We start from the raw sequence: 21,226 nt of genomic DNA, 5'->3' as shown, positions 1-21,226 counted from the left end.
CTTCAAAGGCCTAAACAATACACTTATAGTTAGAGCAATACCCTGAAGCCTTAGGTCTTTCAACCCTAATCGACCAAGAGATTTGGGGACACAACACCATGGCCATTTCACCGCATGCCTTTTCTTAATATGATAATACATTGATATTCAACAATTTCATTGTTCAATGCAATGTGTTTAGCATTAGATATTCATATCCCTGAAACTGATTCCCTTGTACCCTATCTCCCCATTCCAAAACTCTATGGAACTATGGTTGAGAATATGGTTCAAACCTCATCAAACATTTGCTTTTGATGTTTCACATCAATTTTAATGGATTGTTGAACATGCCTCTTCATAAACTTGGAATTTCAAGTATTGAGTTTGTTCACACGTGATCTGCTTGTTAAATGAGCTGTTGCAAGAGGACTACACCTCCTGCAATTTCTTGCTACACTGTCAGAACATCAAGTTTCAATCGAAAAGGTTCTCTTAAAACAAGCATCTAGCACAGTTTCAAGGAACCAGTTTCAAAAAACTCATCTGCATTTGATATAAAGGGCAAGGAATGAGCAGGCTTTTCCTGAAAATTATGCAAATGTTGAAATAAACCTTACCAATCCAATCTCTGCTTCAACATGTCACTTGAAATATGTTGCCACAAATTGAAGTTGAATCCAATAGGCAAGAAACTAAATCGAACAATTATCCTATCAAACTGTTATTCTCTTCTCGATTGTGAAGTGAGATGCTTGCTAAATCTTGCTAACATAGATAGCTGCAGGATAGAACACATGCTTCCTCCTTATTACAAGAACTGCAAATGTGTAGAGTGAGAACACGGTGAATACTGAACTTTTAAGGAGATAATAAGCCAATTTCACTAGTTATTTTCCAATAATAATTACACACCTGTATTTATGGAGATGGTGAGACGCACAAGCAAATTTTCCATGATTCTACTGAGTTTGGTCACTCACTTCGCCATCCAAAACACCTACTTCTAAAGAAATACCGTAATGAGTGCCAATTTGATAAAAACAATATTCTAATATTATTGAATCTTCCGTTAGCCTAATCTGATGTTGATTTCAGCCATACATGCGTTGGCCCAATGCCAACATGGAGCATCTAGGCTCATGAACAATTACTATTTACTTCAATATTTATTATTTTGTGGCAAGGCTCAATAGACAATTCTTATGGCACATTTTCATTGCCAGGCAAGTTCATGACTTGACATAGTCACCAAGATATTTCAATCCAGTAATGGGATTTAATCCCTATACCCATAACCACATATACTAGTGACTCTATATATGTGTGTGTATGTGTGCCCTTGTACATGCAGCCTACTACCATTATTAAAAAGTGACGTTTTTCAGTTCTGCCTCTGTACCTTCTATCCAAGTCTCCTGGTAGGTGGGCAAATAAGCCTCTCTTGCTCTAGGAATTGGCAGAGATGTTACCGATTGGAATGAAAGGAAGGCATTTAAGATGTGTTGAAGAATAAAATTTGAAGCAAGAGCTCTGATGGTACATTAAAATCTTATGGCACATTTTCATTGCCAGGCAAGTTCATGACTTGGCATAGTCACCGCGATATTTCAATCCAGTAATGGGATTTAATCCCTATGGCTATACCCATAACAACATGTACTAGTGACTCTATATATGTGTGTGTATGTGTGCCCTTTGTACATGCAGCCTACTACCATTATTAAAAAGTGACGTTTCTCAGTTCTGCCACTGTACCTTTTATCCAAGTCTCCCGGTAGCTGGGCAAATAAGCCTCTCTTGCTCCAGGAATTGGCAGAGACGTTACCAATGGGAATGAAAAGAAGGCATTTAAGCTGTGACGAAGAATAAAATTTGAAGCAAGAGCTCTGATACTAAACTAACACAGGTTAAGAGAGTTTTAATTTCTAGTTTCTTAACTGATTTGTCCAATAGTAAAGCAATGAACAATTATTGCCAATTGAGACAACAATAGCCCGGTACTAAATACATGCTACACTCACTAAGCAATGCCATTTCTCTACCATGAAGTTCATTGCCAATCATTACCCACGAAAGCCTCACAGATCTATGATAGAGATACCAGACAAATTCAAAGCCAATAGATTAGAGAGTTAAAGGAAACCCTACATATTACTGAAACCTCCATTTTTTACTTCTAATATGCTAGCGTATACGTTTCAATGGATTAAACAGGAGGTGAGAGTCTAAATCTATTATTTTATATGCAAGCATGTTAAAAGTACAAGTTCAAGGAATATTGTTATTTGCAAAGTTCAACAGTCCTTCCAGCACAGTTAGGCCATGGAGTTCTTTGATATCACTTTAAAATTATAACATTTATTTATTTTTTTAATTGAAAAAGTTTAGTTGCATTAAAAAAAATATAATAAAACATCATTATTTGCAAAGTGTCCTTCCAGCATAGTTTGGTAATGAAGTTCTTTAATATCACCTTCAAATTAATGCATCTGTTTGTTATTTTAAATGAAAAAAATTAGTTGCTTAAAAAATAGAAATAAAATACATTTCAATATTCTGGATGTATAAGACTAATCTGTTTTGAAAATTTTACAAATAAAATACATTTCAATCAGATTCTGGATGTATAACACTCTAATCTGTTTTGAAAATTTTAGAAATAAAATACATTTCAATCAGATTCTGGATATATAACACTCTAATCTGTTTTGAGTTTAAACATTAGAGCATATCAGAATATAATTAACCATCAGCAATCGCCATTACTAACCATTGGTCCCTAATCTCAGGGTAAATTAAATGCCGGTTAATGAAACCTCTCTAATAAAACTGCTAGAACTGTCTCAAAGATCCAAAATCTGCATGGCCACACTTGTAGATCGAGAAAGATATAGGCCTATGATGTTATGAAGGGCTTCTTGAGAGTCCATAGCTTTGAATATTTGATTGCTGCTTTGTCCCTCCATTTTCTTCCTTTTCATAGGAACTCTATCATGGCTTACTGGGTGGGTTTTCTTTTATTTACTGAGGTTTGCAGCTGAAATATAAAGGTTTTGCAAACCTGAGTCTGTGCTATAGTTTAGAGTAGTCTGCTAATGAAGCAAAAAAGACTGATTTTAATTTTTTATGGATTTTGACAGATTACCTGAATTTTGCTTCTCCCTCTAAAGCTTGTGTTGGAATTTGACTTTGAGTGGTTTGAACTCCGTTTTGCAGGTTTATAGTGAGGTCTTCCACACACATATCCTCCTGCGAAGCCATGACCTGGAAAGAACTGTAGTTTGTAGCTACTTTTTTAGCTAAAGTCAAGGTTTCCCATTACATGAATAAGCTCTTTGGAATTTGTCCTCAGCCATGATGGCTTTCCCTTTATTACTCACTCGTCATCTCCACTAAACTTGTTCAACTCTTGAAATAATCACAAATATAATTTATCTAAGGCATTCCAATTCTTTTAACAAAGAATGCAGGTGGTTTCCAGGATAAAAGGATATAGCAGTTCTGTTTGCATTTTGAACCCTATGATTAAAGTGTCTTAGATTGCAAAGAAGTGAAGGAAACTTGAAACTGCAGGCATTCAGTCTCAGAGCTAGCACAATTAGCTTCTAAATTACAGCATTCCGTGCCATTGATGATGTAGCCAGGATTGTTTTAAATTCAGAACTGCTTCCAGTGTCCTGCTTGAAAGATTCATTTCATGTAGCCAGGATCAGCCAGGATCAGTCAATCAATTATGGAGAGCCCTTTTCATGCAGCCGGTTTCGTCAATGAATACTGAGATTGGATTTTGGCTACTGATGACATATAAAGCTTGGATACCATGTTTTGTCAGAACTCTCATGATGATCTGGTGCATATTCTTCATTTCCAATTCCTGGAAGAACATCATCACCTTTAGAAATTTCAAATTTGTGACACACAAACATCTATAAATTTTATGTTATTTATTCTCTGGGGGACGGACAGGGTATTTTTCATTTTATTCTATTGCAAATAAATTCATGCATCCACAATGCTTGTCTCCAAAAATAAAAAGTAGCCATTTTCTTCTCATCAAAAACTTAAAAAAAAGGAAGTGGAAAGTACCTTTGGCAGTAGCCTTGACACTCTCCCAGTATAAATGCACTACCAGTTGATTCTCAAAATAATTGAGCAGTTCTCCTTTTGGGCACAAGAACATGTTGCTCATGTTCCTCCTTCAAGAGCATTTATCATGATTTCAGTGAAAAAAATTCCCAGTAGAACTTTGAGATGAAAAATCCTGTTCAAACACTACCTTTAGATAAGAGATATGGATGTGCTCTTTGTTAATTTAACCTGAGATATACCACAAAAATACAAATTGAAACGCATAAACATTGGTACAATGATATAACGAGATTTTAAGAAATAAAAAGAGTCTGTTGGACTGTAGTCTAATAGCTGGAGATTTTTAAACCAGGATGACCAAGATTCAAATCTCAGTACATATGCTTATAGTTGTACTCCCTTTAATAAGATAAGTTTATGAAGTCAAGTACCTACTTTGGTGTTTAAAAAGGGCTTTACCTCTAAGAGCTCACACTTGTACTCAGGATATATCACGTTTACTCAAGAAGATATTTTCAAAACATCAATTAAATTGTCCAACATATGCATCTATGGGTTCAAGTACATGTTCAATAGGTGTTTTGCATTGCCACTTGAAGACATGGGGTAAAGGGATAGGAGCAGGAACAGCATTTCAAATGAGGATAAGAGTAAATGAATAAGGGCATGTCTATATATAAATACATTTACCAGAAGATATGGGTAAGTAGATGGATTCCTTGTCCCTATACTGCAGTTCCTGGTGATTATAAGAATTGCCTCTCAAAAAGTAATATTTGATACGGTAATAGCAATAAGGGTTTACGATTCAGGAAACTAATAGCTTCATTTTTCTCATGTTGAATAACAGCATCTGAAACTGAAGTTCAGCAATCCTGAAAAATTAGTTGATTTTTTAATGTAAGGCTTCTAAACTTTAAGAATTTATAGGATTAATAAATCAAATTTAGGTTGAGGGGAGGAACAAAAAATTTAAACATTGATGCAATATTAGCAGCAAGAGGAAAGCTAACATTGTTACACACTACTCAGTGAAATTGAAAATAAAGTAGACTCTACTAATCTAGAAAATAAAGAACATGAATCCCAAACACAAAAAGACTTGCAAACAACTATCGACTCCGGCACAATGGGACTATTGCCCTTGATGTAATAATTGAGATATGTTCCCTAAACTAACACGACATTTGCAACACTGTTCCAAGGGATTCCCATCAGATTAAGAAAGCCAGGGTATATTCTGAAGCGAGATAAAACTCTTAAGCAAGTTGCTAAGAATATTACAATTTTACTCACCTAGAACATGAAAAGGTATCATCCTAAACTACCAGTGAAATGTTGGGCACCATAGTAATCCCACTATAATGCATCCACTGAATTATTGAACAGAAGAGTTCAAATCGCATCTGCTCACAACAGAAATCTCAGTTTTGCAAGGTCAAACTAACCATTTACCAGACAAACATGCCACATACGTCTTCATTTTTAAAGAAACCCTCATTGTTTTCATCATTCCCATCCTTGGAGTTGGAAGCACTAACTTGTGCAAGAGACCCATAATATATTCATACATTTGTGCTTGCATTATTCTGCCCCACCTAACCTCTAATATACCTCACAAACTAAGCTCCCACAATGAACAATTCCCCTATAAGGCAATAATTGCTTTCTTGAAAAGGAAAGTTCAAGCTGCATTTTCCCACTACAACAACCTCAGTTTTGCAATACTAAACTATGGGGGTGCCGATTGAACATACCTACCCTGCCTGCAAGTTTAAAGGTAGCTTGCTGTTACTTTAGACATTGAAATCCTCAGAAGCATTTTCTTGTCTTGTCCAAGAAACTCATTGTATATGTGCTTTGTGCTTGCACTTTACTAAATACTCTTAACCTCTGATATATTTACCTGAACAATTCCATGATGATGCAATTATTGCTTTCTTGAACAGCAAAGTTTTGTATTATTGTCTCACTGCAAAGGCCTCAGTTTTGCAAGCACGCCATCCCTATCTGCATGCTTAGAGAAACCCTACATTGTTATAGGCATTGGCATCATTGGCGCAATAAATTGCCTTCTGAAAGAGATTAATTGTATAGTTCTTATCTGTGATTGTCTGTTACCCTCTGCACAACTGCGTTTCCTTAGGCTTTGCCATCTTCAATGCAGTAACTCTCAGTGAAGGAAGCCCATAACCGACATAGGTTTTGTGCTAACATTTTGCTATCAAGCAACCTAAAATCCCTGCAGATTAAGCTCCAGGAATACCGAAAGGATAAAATTACCCTCCTGAATGATTTCATGCTCATCTGGTTAGGGCAAGACCTCTCCAGGTACAAATATCATTACATGATAGCATTACTTATCCTGTGGGCGACCGTTGGATGTAGGTGTCATGATTGCTTTAGCATTTGAGCTCTTAGCGATACCAGCAAATGCATTGAATATGGTTCCATCTTATGTGATCAGGGGTCCATTACAAACAGGGGAGCTCGCGCTCAACAGTCTGAACGGTCCTACTCGACTACCGGTGTGGCATAGCACAGCAAGATAAAAGCATCTCCCTCAGATCACCTCTGGCCTTATCCCTTGAACTATCCTCGACTTGAAAGAAAGAAAAAAATAAAAAACAATATGCTTGAAAACCACAAATGCCCTTAGATATGAATTCATCTTATGTGATCATCCAAACTAGTATAACATTTATGACTTAGCTAAAAGAAAGAGGCAGGAAGTTAAGTCTGAACCATGCGAGAGAAGAGAAACTATATGCACACCATTGACAAAACTAAAGATTTCATAAATAATACAATACTGAAAAAAATCAAGATTTCGGATTTCATTACTCATTTATGCCAAAAACAATATGATGTGTGCATTACACACAGATACTGTACACAAAACTGCATCTACAAAATTTACAAATTCCAGTCCAATAATTGATCATCTGCTACATCCAAATCCAAATCTATGTCCAAATCCAAATCCAAATCCAAATCCAAGGTTTCGACATGTTTCCCCGTGACATTGGATTGATCATGGTGAACATCATTACTAAGCGTACCATATGTACAAGGAGGAGGCAGACCTAGATCATCGTCAGATGCTTCAATAAGATAGCTAATTAAACTCTGGGTAGAATCAGAGATAGATGAAGATGAAGAAGATGACTCGCCTTCATTGTCGTCCCCTTCTTCATCATCATCTTCATCAGAAGTGTCACAGCAACAGCAGCAGCAGCTGTCACTAGTGGAAGACTGAGCATCCTCTGGCACGGGCAACCTAAGCACAGAAGCTGCAGCAGCGGAGTTACTTCTACAGAATGGCGGTGAAAAGTTGTCCGAATCATAATAAACCTTAGAGGAGCATGTCTCTGAATCTGCTGTTTCTTCTCTTAGAACCCCATTCAAGTAAGGCTGGTAGCATGTAAAAATCATGTCATCATCTTCTTCTTCTTCATAGTCCAATTCAACAAACTCTGCAACGCTGTTCTTAATGCTGCAATGTCTCTTGTAACCATTCTCAACTCCTGCATTGAATCGCTGGCTGTATACCCCATCTGGGTCATATTTTTCAACAATTCTGCCTCGCTTCAGCAGGTGGGTATTGCTGAATCTTGAAGCAAATGCCATTGGGTGCCCCTGATCTACAAAAAATGCTCTTCAACTGAAATAATAACTTGGGATTTCTTCGAAGGGAAGGCTGCTTAAGCTGTACTAGGACAATGGAGAGGATTGTGATGTGGGGGTGGTTATGATGCATTTGGGATTTATTTTTATTTGATGGATTGGAGAGACACGTTTGAAAGGAGATAATCTGGTGCATGGAGGCCGTTGGATTCGTTGGTGGAAACTAGGGGGAAGTTGATGACAAATGGAACAGTGTGCGTCTCTTGGCTTGATGATTCTTGATAACATGTTAGGTATTAGTTTTTTGTTTGTTTTGTACTTTGGTTAGTTCCACATTTTGGTGGAATTATTCGTCATCTAAAAGATGTGGGTCAGATTTGTTGGAAGTGGTAATTAAAGATGCTAGTTGTTTTGGCCTCCACAGATGTTCAAATCTCCCACTACGTCCTTTTCAGTTGTGTCTTCAACTATATCCTTTATTGGAATGGATATATTCCTATTTTGTTTTCTTCTCAATGCTCATAGATTTCAAGAAAGGTGGTTTTCCATATCGCATTGATTGCGAGATCATCAAACAAATGGCTTTCACATTGTGTGTTGTCGTCATGTTGAGCAGCACCGACAAAGTGGTAGTTGTCTATCCTTCTAATGGCTTCCAAATGTGACTCGTTGTTAGCTCAAACACAATAATTGTTGAGAAAACTGGAGCCACGTTCACTTGACCTTCTGGTGCCATATAATACAAAACAAGAGGAGATGCCTAGTGGGCATAGTATAATAAACCAATAATAAATGTGAACACTTCAAGAATGATTCATATGTTGATAGTTTTGCTTACCAAGCATTAATTTATTATAAGAAGATTATTCTAGAAGAAATTTAGATGGGTAAATGATGTAGATGGTGTATGTTGATATAGATATGTATATATAAATTTTGTTTTGGAATATAATAATTAATATTATAGTAAAAATGAATACAATGAGGTCAATGAGGTCATGTTCAAATGGCAAGGTCATAAGGTTTTCGTGTTGGTGATTTATGTTCAAATTTCTCAAAGTAAAATCTATGTGGCTTCTATGTTTACTTGAGTTGATTAAGTGGCTTATGCAGCTTCTAAGTTGAATATGGAGGAAGTCTCCCTTGTGACAAACATCTAACGGAACAAAATAAAAATTAATGCAATGAGTATGAAGAAGGGTAAGTTCAAGTTTGAGAAGAGGCAAACAAGGATCAAATAATAATAATGATAATATAATTATGAGATTGTTATTGAAAAAATGTATTGGTTGACTATAAATTGTGTGTTGATAATTTTGATTTGGGTGGACCCTTTTTGTTAGATGTATATTTGCTAGATTTCAATATTACATAGAAGTAACATAGTTTTTTGTTTCTAGATTAAATACTTTCCAAACAATAATTCAAATCATGTTCTCTATATATGTCAAATATAACTCCATATATCTAGTGATGTAGCAAATGGGCTAAGTGGTATTCATGTATATGTTATTTATCCTTGCTTATGCCTTTGATCTATTATGGAAAGTGTATTCTTACAAATCTTTATGCTTCTAATACAATGGTATATATTATGTTGTATTATTCAAATTAAAATTAATTGACAATATAGTTGATTAAGGAACTTTTGTATTGAAATATTCTATGAGTTTTGTGTGGAATGCTTTCACATTTGCAAATCAACATTTGTTAATAAAATTTCTTTAAAATGGAGGCATAATATATTGTGGGCATTCGCAAGATGTGAAGGCCTTTCTACAAAGTCTAAATTAATATTTAATCTTCTATGCATTAAAGTTGCAAATGATTTATTAAAACACGCAAAAAAAAAATATTACATTATAAACAAATTAAATACCCTAACAGTAATTTTTTTGATAAAACAAATATAGTTATTGGCAACAATTAATGGCACCAACCCCTAACTAAAAAGTAGTAACAAAACTAATTTGGAATAAAGAAGAAGATCAAGCCCTCGTGAACTTGGCAAAAACCTTCAGACCCTCAAATTTTTTTGTGTTTTGTAAGATCAAGTCCTCGTGAACTTGGCAAAAAACCTTTGGACCCTCAAATATTTTGTGTTTTGTAAGCTCTCTAGGAAAAATTGAACCTCGTGATTGTTTGAGTATCTCACGTGTTGATGGTGTGGTTCTTGTTCTAACACACAAATTTGGTCACCTCATGGGTGAGTTTCTCAAAGATGTCATCTATACATTTATTACTAATCTCCATGTCCTAATTAGAAATACTTATATCAACTTGTGCATTGACTTAAAAAAATTAAACAAGTAGATTTTGTGGGTCTAATTACTCATCATAAGCTTATTTTTGCCCTTCTTATCTCCAACCTCTTTAGGAAGCTAATTTTTATCCTTAGTGGCATTCTTCATTTCACAAAAAGAGATTTCTTAGTCAAAGGTTTTTCTTTAAGATGAGCTTCTTCTACATCTTAAGCACTTCAAAAATTATGGAACCACCCATATTATTGTTGGAATCCAAGAACACTGAGGGGGGGGGGTGAATCAGTGTTCTATCAGAATGACTAATTTTAGCCTTATTAAAACATGCATTCACCAACCGGTAAAGCGATACATATAAGATTGAAATAAGTAAAGCAACCAATAAGCCAATCACACAAATGAATATCATAGCACACAAAATTATAAGTGGAAAACCTCAAAGAGGAAAAACCACAGTGGGATTTGTGACCCACAATATCAATTCACTGGCCATATGAAGAGATATTACAAAATATAGGGGCCTGCACTTGCAAGAAGGCTTATAGCCTAGAGCAAACTGCTCATTCACAAAAGGAGCCTAATTGACTACATACAAATCCATACTACAATCTGGAGAAATGATCGAACTACAAAGATAGCATCTTCTATGCCTGAATACAGTTCGAGTTAAGTTATGTATGTTCAGGTCTGAAACCCTTAACCCTATACTAGAATAACCCTTTACAAAAATATCCTCACATACATAATCTCTCTCATATATTTCGCGTCTCCTTCATTATTTCCTTCCTTATGCATATATCATGGTCTCTCTATATCAAAATGATCTAACCAACTGGCCTATATACCCTTTACAATTTATCATGCCTTATGTCGACTTACAAAGATAATTACAATATAAATATACATGTCAACTAGTTAACATAAATACATGAATATCAAAAACAATTGTCCATGTCGGATCCAAAAGATGTTGGCCTCCAATACTGATAACCTGATTCTAAACCATGTCGACCTACATTGCCAGTAACCAAAGAAGTCTATCCAACTTGCCAGTGTTGGTGAAGTGCCTGTGATGTGCCTGTCGATACACAACTAAACTAAAATATGAAGCCAGAACAAGTTGCCATGTTGCCATCAATGACAACATATTGAAACCAACCAATTGAGTGTCAATTGCCAACAATCTCCCCCTTTGGCATTGATGGCAACACTCATGTGAAAAATGGTCATGGTTTCCAACTGTCGGTTTCACCTGATCCTGCTCCTCCTGAGTTGAATATCCATTAATACAAAATACTCCATACCTCCATAATTTACACCTATACTCCCCCTAATGTATACAACTCCCTTTGTTTTCTTTTTCACATCAATATCACTCCCCCTTTGACATCAATGCCATCAAAAATTCCAAAAAGAATACCAAAAATTGAGACAAAGAATGAAAAATGTTGTACAATGAATATCCCAAAATACCTTACCAGAGCTGAATGTATTTAAAAATATTCAGATAAGCCTTCTCTAATAACTCAAGATAAGTATCCCAACCTGATTTGAAAGTGTCAGAAATAGATACACGTCCATTTAGCATATGGGCAAATGACTCTTTCCCATTAAGCTTTGTCGGTGTGGGATTACCAACCAGATCTATACTCTCCTTATTATGTACACTAAGTGAATCCAACCGGGGACTCACCAATCCTCTAAGACTTCTGGCTTTCCTTATGATTTTATCTTTTTCCTTCTCAAAAGAAAAAACTTGGGTTTCCAAACCAAAATTTGACCATCTATAGATGTAGTTAATGAATTCAATCCATCAAAATAATTGGCTATACCTGCTATCTCCTCCTAGATATCCTTAATCTTTTTATTTGTCTCAGTTGTGAGCAAACTTGTATTACATCATACTTGGTAGATATTAGTACACTGCCTCAATGCATTATCTGTCAATTTCAACTTATCATTAATCTTCTTCCTCTCAGACTCAATCACTTGATCAAATGTAGCTCTCTTTGCCTGTGTGAACCTCTCCAGTGCTTGGCGGTTTGATATCTATTGCAACGATAGAAAATCCTTTGAAATGTGTTTAGTGATTATCTTAAGCTTATCAGATGGGCTCGCTTCATTGTCAAATCTACCTCTAGGACAAGTCTATGCAAAACAATGATAGATTGATCAATAACACCTTTATCCATAGATCCTTCCTTCATCATTTTTTGTGTAGCCATCATCACGAGTTCAGTAGAACTCATCTCGGTTATGCTTTTCTTTTCAACCTGCGAGGTGTCAATTGAAAACAATGATGGACTCACTACTGGTTCCCTGTCGGATTCCTCTTTCTTCTCCTCTGGTGATTTAACCTTTATAGATTCCTCACTTGCATTGGTGGCTTGGCCACTTGGTGCAGTCTCAGTAACTATTGGTTCCTCCCTAGGAACTTTATCCTCATCCTGTACAATCTAATCCGGAGGACTGTTGTCCTCAACATTAGTAATATGTTCGTTATCAACCTTTGCACTCTTTGTATTTGTCGGTATCTCAACATTTTTCTATACATTTGCATCTACCGGGGGCTCAATTTCCACTATCTTAATGTTTTTCAAAATTGAGGGTGAAGTACCCATAATACCTTTACCCTTCCCTTCAATTGGGATGTCTGCAATATCTGTCTTAGATTCCGGTGAAGTATAAAAACCATGGTTCTCTTCAAAGAACTTAACCCATGCCTTGTGTGTCTCCTTGATTACCTCATTGAACCTTCCTAACATAAGACTGATTATTATGTGCTTGTTGTTAAAGATTTTCTTGTCTGCAACCTCAAGTGTCTTATCCATCTCCTCTAGAGAAATAGAAACACAAACAGATAGCAACTCTTGAATCTTTATATGTTTGTCCTCTTGCATTGCTAATAGTCTTCTAGCATCTAACATATCATACAACCGTGTCGGTATTTGGTCTTCAATTTCTAACAAGGCTTTCTTATAAATATCCAAATATAACAAAATTGCTTCCTCTACTTCTCTATGTTCATCATTATCTAAATGTTCATATAAAACTATACATTCTTTAACATGCCATCTTTAGTAATTTCATCAACTAACTCTGCACAAGTCTTTGGTGGAATAATAGTTACATTACCATATTCAATTGCAAGATCAATGCCATCCTTCTTCTTCCTTCTTCCAGCACCGGATGGGGCTTAAGGTGTTTCTTTTGGTGCTTTCTTCTATGTCAGTACCTTGATAGTAACTTTCCTAACTGGTTGCTTCTTAGCCTCTACCTTAGTTTCTTTAATTTTCTTCCTTATTACCTTTTTTAATGCTAGGGGTGTGTCATCATCAGATGCAGACTCTGTTGCAATTGGCTCAATGAATATTTCTGGTTCTTTTCTCTTCCTGCCTTTCTCCGGAACAACATCAATCAATGCTTTAATGTCCTGTGAAATTTTTTCAACAAATTTACTTGCCTTTCCTTCATGCTTCTCTCTCTTCTTCCGGTTGAACTCAGTTTCAACCTCTTGCTTCTTTTGTTTAGTAGTGCCAAAGGTTTTGATAGTTTCATCAATAGGTGCCTCAATTAGCATTTGCGCCTCAATTAGCATTTGTGCATAAGCATCAAGGATATGTGCATCAAATTCATAACCCATTTCCTCAATCCAAATCTTCCAAGGTTTTATAGCTTCCATCAAAGTTTCATCTTTCTTGACCATGAAGCATATATTGGTCGAGTACTTCTTGACAATGTGCTTAGGAACCCTCATCCTAGAATTCATAGCCTTTTGAAATGCTTTAAAATAAACCCACACTTTGTCATCTCTTTGACTACCCAAAGTAGCAATTGACTGTTTTAGTTGCCTCCCTACTAGGATATCGAATGCCCATTTTCTCTTCCCAAAACTGGGAGTCTCATTGATGAAAAATAGCATTAAACAAACAATTAGGTTACCATACCAGAAGGTTCCTTTCTTTTCTCCTTTAACCTTTTCTAGGTTAATCAATAATTCATCCAACATCCAACCACATAGATCTAACTTCTCATTTTCCCTCATCATTTTATGAGCTACGTAAATGTAGGAGCTAGAAACATAATTCAGTTGGTTTGATTGAGTTACCTTGTAACCAATGACCATGCTACCAAATTTGATATTTGTGTTGGTCATAGTACTGATTCTCATTGATCGTTTGTCTGATGTTGCGTCGATAATCTTGTTAACTTGATCATTTGAAAATTTCTTCTCCGGACGTTGTCCAACCTACAGTAAACCAGTGATTACCCTAATGGCCTCCTTCATAATCTTATATGGTCTATCCAACCAGATAAACTCTCCATGCACTTTTCTTAAAACATACCTAACAATTTCATCTTCAAATTCTGGAATATCCAGAATGTCGGTAAACCGTAGATCAACAATATGTTGGTATTCAGGTTTAATCTTTCCAGAATCTCCCATTAACTCATTCATGTACATGCTCTTGATATCAATCATTCCCAAATCCTTAACATGACAATGAATGCAGGCTCTTACATCTTCAACATACACAACTCCTTCTGGAACATGGGAAAAAGCGCCAACCAAATCGTCCAGGGTAGCAACATGCGAATATCGCTTGAAAATAGGCCTGGGACGGTCCTTGACCTCAACAACAGTTGGATTTTCAACAAACATAGGTACAGATGATGATCCTTCTTTCATGATTGAAGATAAATACATGTGAATCACTGTCAGTGAAAGACCCTAAAGACCTCTTCCAATCGCTAGTGAAATCGCTCAAGATGATATCGATCGCACTGATTTGCCTTAGACTTCCTTTGAATCACTCTGAATTGCTCTAAATGCAAAGTGATCAGAAATGAAGTGAATTCAACCTTTTATCCTCCAACAAAAACCCCAATCCGTCATTGATATAAATAAATTTTGGTGAAAGATACCGGATCTTGATAAAACATCTCCATGTCAGATAAGCATCTCCAATGTCTGGAACATCTTCCAGAACCTCTTCCCAGGGCATATACAACATCTTCATGAATTTTTCCTACACCTTAGTTTCCAGATGAGCTTCCTATCGGTGCAGGAGAAACCTCCTCTGTCGGTTGAGTAATCGAAGCATTCCCATCTACAGGTTGATCTTATGACTTCCTGAACCATCTCTGGTTATGATCTTACCTTCTCTTTTCCTTTCTCATTTGATCCTCCATTACCAACCGATGGATTTCTGCTTCTATATAACTTAGCAATATGTCCAATCTCATTACATGCATAACATGTAACATTGTTCTTTTGAATTGCTTTGCTAAAACCAGTGTAATTGCTTGACCTGCACTAATTAGCCATATGTCCAAATTTCCCACATGCATAACACTTAACATTCATTCTGTAATCTTTTGTCTGATGACCATACTTATTACATTTAGAACATTGACTGGGCGTAGAATCATGGTTTTGATTTTCTCTATTTCTACATTGCCTATCTATTTGACCAAATTTATTACAAACAAAGCATCTACCATTAAATTTATAAGAATTAAACTACCTTATTGGTGCCTTATGGTTTTGATCTTCATTTTCACTACCAGAACTTTGTCCTTGTTCAAATCCAAGTCCACTGGAATCTCCATTCTGCCTTTGTCAGTTCAATAACTCATCTAGTTGTGCTGAACTAATCTTGAATTTTTCTTTATACTAACTTTCAATAGTCAGATCATCTCTTAGAATTATCATTTGTCTCTCAAGCTCATGTTCATTACTCTGGGATTGTACTAATCAGTTCTCAACATATCATTCTCATGAACCAACCTACCACATTCTTCAAAAAAAAATTTCAAAGACACAACAAGATTTTCTTCATTTTTCTTCCGGTCTTCAATCTCCTTTGACATCCTCATAGTTAAAGCTTGCATTTCATTCCTCATGACCATGTTCTCCTAACTCAGCTTCAGATATCTTTCTCATCATCATCCTTATTCTACAAAAGTTCCTTCCTCCTAGCTTGAACAGATGACAGCCTCTCTTGTAGGACAAGAATGAATTCCTGAGTAGAATTCAATTCATTTTGTAACTTCAAGTTTTTCATTCTTTCGGCATCATAATCTTCAAGTGCTACCTCAATTTGCTTCTCCAAACTCATATCCATGGATTCCAAATTCAGGATCTTACTCAAGCTATTAAACTTCTTCTGAGGCACAATGATTTGATAACAATTGTTGAAATCTAAGAACACTGAGAGTGGGGGGGGGGGGTGTGAATCAATGTTCTACCGGAATGACTAATTTTACCCTTATTAAAACATGCATTCACCAACCAGTAAACCAGTACATATAAGATTGAAAGAAGTAAAGAAACCAATAAGCCAATCACACAAATGAATATCATAACACACAAAATTATATGTGGAAAACATCAAAGAGGAAAAACCATGGTGGGATTTGTGACCCACAATATCAATTCACTAGCCATATGAAGAGATATTACATGCACTTGTAGGAAGGCTTACAACCTAGAGCACATTGCTCATTCACAAAAGGAGCCTCACTGACTACATACAAATCTAGACTACAATTTGGAGAAATGATTGAACTACAAAGATAGCATCTTTTATGCCTGAAGATAGTTCCGCTTAAGCTCTATCTGTTCTGGTTTGAAAACCTTAATCCTATACCGGAATAACCCTTTACAAAAATATCCTCACTTACATAATCTCTCTCATATATTTCACATCTCCTTCATTGTTTCCTTCCTTATGCATATATCATGATCTCTCTATATCAAAATGATCTAACCAACTGACCTATATACTCTTTACAATTTGTCATGCCTTATGCCGACTTACAAATATAATTACAATATGCATATACATGTCAGCGAGTTAACATAAATACATGAATATCAAAAACAATTGTCAATGCTGGATCTAAAATATGTCGGCCTCCAATACCGATAACCTGATTCTAAACCATTTCGCCCTGCATTGCCGATAACCAAAGAAATCTATCCAGCTTGTCGGTGTCGGTGAAGTGTCTGTGATGTGCCTATTGGTACACAAATAAACTAAAGTATGAAGCCAAAACAAGTTGCCATGTTGCCATCAACATATTGAAACCAACCAATTGAGTGTCAATTGCCAACAATTATCAAGTACAATTTTTGGTTCTTAGAATAGGAATATATCAGCCATATGTTTTCTAATATTTTATAAGTTGTGATTGTTTGTATCAAGCCACCTCCTTCATTTTAATGTATATAAAATAATATTGAACATAATACCTCAACAAATGTGGTCTCATGGATACTGTTAGGTCCTAGAGTCGCCACTCTATTTCCTAGAATTAGATTTCACAGGTTACAAGACCGGGGTTGTCAACAAATAGCTGAAATCATTTCATCAATGATTTAACTATGGAGAACTCACAACTAACTTAGTGAGAGTGATTTGTATCTCCTATACTTTAAGCCCAACTTAAATTCAAGAGGGTGTTCCCAAGGGTATACCTCAATATATATTGAAATCACTTGTGATAAGAAACAATAAAATGAATGATAGCTAGACCCAACTCGCCTACTCAACCCCTAAAATTATCAATTGACTAAGTAAAAAGGTATCTATCTTTAGCCCCTAAATTGTTGATACAACACCTTGGACACAAATGCAAGGTGGGTGAGTTTCATGATTCATATGGTTTTCTTTACTCGCAAATAGTGAAACCATAAACAACACAAATTGGAACTTAAAATAAGTATTTTTTATGATATGTTTGAATGTGGGTGACTGAAAAAAGCATAATGAGATTAATGTCTATCCCTAAGACAATAAAATCACACTCAATAAGGAGAAATGGCAAGGAAACTGATAAATCAAATCTACTCATTAAAGCATAAGAAAACATCATTCAACTAGATCGAAACTCATAATCAACCACACAAACAAGCCATCATAACACATGTAATAGATTTTAAACCCTATCGATTTTCTCTAATGATTATTACATTTATAGTAGAAAATATGTTGAAGAAAATATTTCAAAATGATACATTTTATAAGGTTGCACATACAAAGTGGAAACGTAAAAGTGGGAAATGATATTACAACATTCCATATATAGAATAAAATAACGCCCACCTCCTTACAAATACTGTCTAATTGATTTTAAAAAAAATTCCACCCTTTTGAATATTCTTCTACTTTACTATTTTTTATTGCACTATCCAGTTATTTAAAATGATATCCTCACGCTAAAAAAAATTGCAACAAGAGAAAATCCTAAGATGAATCATAGCTACATGAAATCAATGGCCAAGGAAGATTCCCCCAAAAATAATTCCTTTGGTTGAAGAACTTCAACATTTACACCTAGTAGTTGGAAGGGGTAGTGTCATATGTAGGTAGGTGGAATGGCGCGTCATCAAAGAAAAACATGTTTCGGGTGTCTTTGGTGGAATTGGCTATGCTAGCATCAAAATGGATATTGAGAAGTCCATTATTTTTATTTAATAATTAAATTAAAAATCAACATACAACTATTAAATTAAAAAACAACATACAGTAGTATGTTGATTTTTAATTTAATCAGTAAATGAAAATAATGGTCTTGTCAATACCCATTTTGATGCTTGGGTAGATGACTCCATCTTTGGTAGGTATCGGGTTTAGGATTACATCTTTTCTAGAAGAAAAAATATTCTATTTTACATGGGTACATAGAGGCTTTCGAGCCTACCTCATAACATACACCAAATGGGTAGGAAATAGCTATGCAACTGATAGAATGGCTCTAGTTAGACATTTTTCAATCATTTATTAAATAAATTGAGTGTCTAATTAGGGCCATTTTGTGAGTTGCATAGCCATTTCCAAATGGTTAAATATATGGACAAAACTACACAAAGGTTGAAAGGAATTGAATCGTCGATCATTGATCATTAGGATTACTTTATACCACATACCAAATATACAAAATATGGTGAGAAATAACAAAGTGTCAATGAATCCCTTTGTCTACCATGTTGTCAAGTTTGGGCTTAACACATACCTTCTATCAACCATGTAGATGTACATAAACATTAGTGAAACAATAAAAAAGTATTTCTCATGGGCAACAAAGTTTTGTTATGATGTCTACCAACAAACAACTAAGCATAGGAGAGCACACACAATAGTGAAAGGTTGATCATTGATAGACATTAATTTGAACAAAAATGAATGACAACTATAGTGAAACTTAGAACTCATTGATAGCTCTTTTGGTCTATAAACCATGAGAACCTCGAACACTTTTTACCTTTATCTTTCTTTCCACTTCATTTCTCTAAAGTTGGTGATCACTAAGATAATAATAATATAGAAAAGTTAGTGGTTACAACTCTTCTAGGAATAGCCCTTGTCCATCACTTGTACAAACTCTCTAAAGATTTCATGAAATTAAAAAAGGACAAACTAAATAAGTCAATCTTCAGGATGCACTTCTTAGAATTGACATTTCTTTCTTATTTTACTCAAATTCATAGTCCACAATTTACCATGAACTAATTAGTGGTTTTGGTGGTATTGAGAACCATAGAAAGCTCTAATTTCATCACAATTAACCATTTTTACGTGAAAAAAAATTACCAAAATGAAATTGGAGGTACCCTAAGAGCTTGTCATCAAGTTGTCCTTTTGAAAAATCTCCATACCTTCTAAAAAAATGGCCTCTTTAGTAGTTATTATCCCATTAAGAGCCAAATCAATGAATTACAATGAACTAGGAATAGGAATTAGAACCATCAATGATTTCAATGGTTTCAAGTGTTAATAAAATGTTTGAAAACTTTACTTCATTAAAAAATATGCCAAGGCATGGAATAAATTAGCAATTGGCGACAAATAAAGAACAAGGAACCTGTTGATGGTTTTAACAGTTCTTAGAATTGTTGTTGATGTTGATAGTGGTTTTTGAAACTAGGAAGACCTCTAACTATCCATAACTTAATCATTATAACTCCAATATTTACCAAATTTGAACAATGGATAGCCATTTGGCTATTTTAAAATATGTAAGATTCAAACAAATCCTACAATTGGCCAAATTTTAGATTGTTTCAACATTGGGTAAATGATTAAGGACAAGGAAGGGGAACATACTACCATTAGCATATTTTAACAAGATGACCCTAGTGGACTATAATGGATTGGTTATCAACAAGGGATCATGAAATATGTGCATTACAAGCACATAAAGGGAAGAGACTCAAACTAAAGACAATAAAAAATTTGAGTAACAACTCATATACACGTGTGTGAGAAATTTAATATTGGCATGGGAGAAGTAACTTTCCATAATGTACTTTGTGTTCCATCCTTGTTAACAAATCGAATTTTTGTCTGTAAAATTGCATAGTGGACAAGGTTAGATAATAGAGTTCACATGAAATTCAATATAGATTGGATATTTGGAGATTAGATAGATCATATCTATTGGGATGGACTTTGATCATGCATCTTGTTTGCATTATTTTTCCTATTTTTATAATGATTATGATATTATTTTATTGACTCATATTCACACTCATGCATAAAGTGTGAATCATGTTTGTGATGAGAAGTTTGTTCATTTGAATCTTGAAATTATTGAGACTAATGTTGAGCTTCCATCTCCTCCACTTTCTACTTCATCAAATTTTAATAAGGTCATGGATTTCACTACTTATATTTAGTAGGATAATAATGGGTTCTTAGATCTAGCTTTATGATTATTTGATATGTATTGAGAACTTGTTTGTGGAGTCTCATATTATAGATTTAGAGAAAACACTTGAGAGGTTTCTCTCCTCTTTGGTGACAATTTTAACAAAGTTGTTATCTCATCTTCATTGTCTTTGGAGATTTATTTTAATGATTTTTCATATTCGTTTGATTTGTCAGTGATAAAACTTGATTTTGTTGTGGAACATTCAATCTTGGAGACACATAATTGGTTTTAAGATATACACATTCTAAGACTTATTTCTTCAACAATCCACTTGGAGATGGAGTTTCTTCCACACCAACAATTGGAATGTTTTCCTCCCAAAGGAATCCATTTTCCTTGTAAATATTGGATCATCTTTGGTCTTCAAGCATTTTACATTGGTATAGGAGCTACTCAATTATGGGGGGGATACAATTTCTTCTTTTTCTCTTATACAAGGTATTTATTGTATATTTGTGATGGATGTAGTCCTTAGAGAGTCACATTAAGTCCTCCATTCATCACTTTTTCATCATTGTATAAATTTGTTCGTATATTTTCTCTCTTGG

This window comes from Cryptomeria japonica, chromosome 11 (assembly GCF_030272615.1).
Source record: "Cryptomeria japonica chromosome 11, Sugi_1.0, whole genome shotgun sequence".
Taxonomy (NCBI): domain Eukaryota; kingdom Viridiplantae; phylum Streptophyta; class Pinopsida; order Cupressales; family Cupressaceae; genus Cryptomeria; species Cryptomeria japonica.
The sequence above is the reverse complement of the archived record's forward strand: the minus strand, read 5'-3'. Positions refer to the sequence as shown.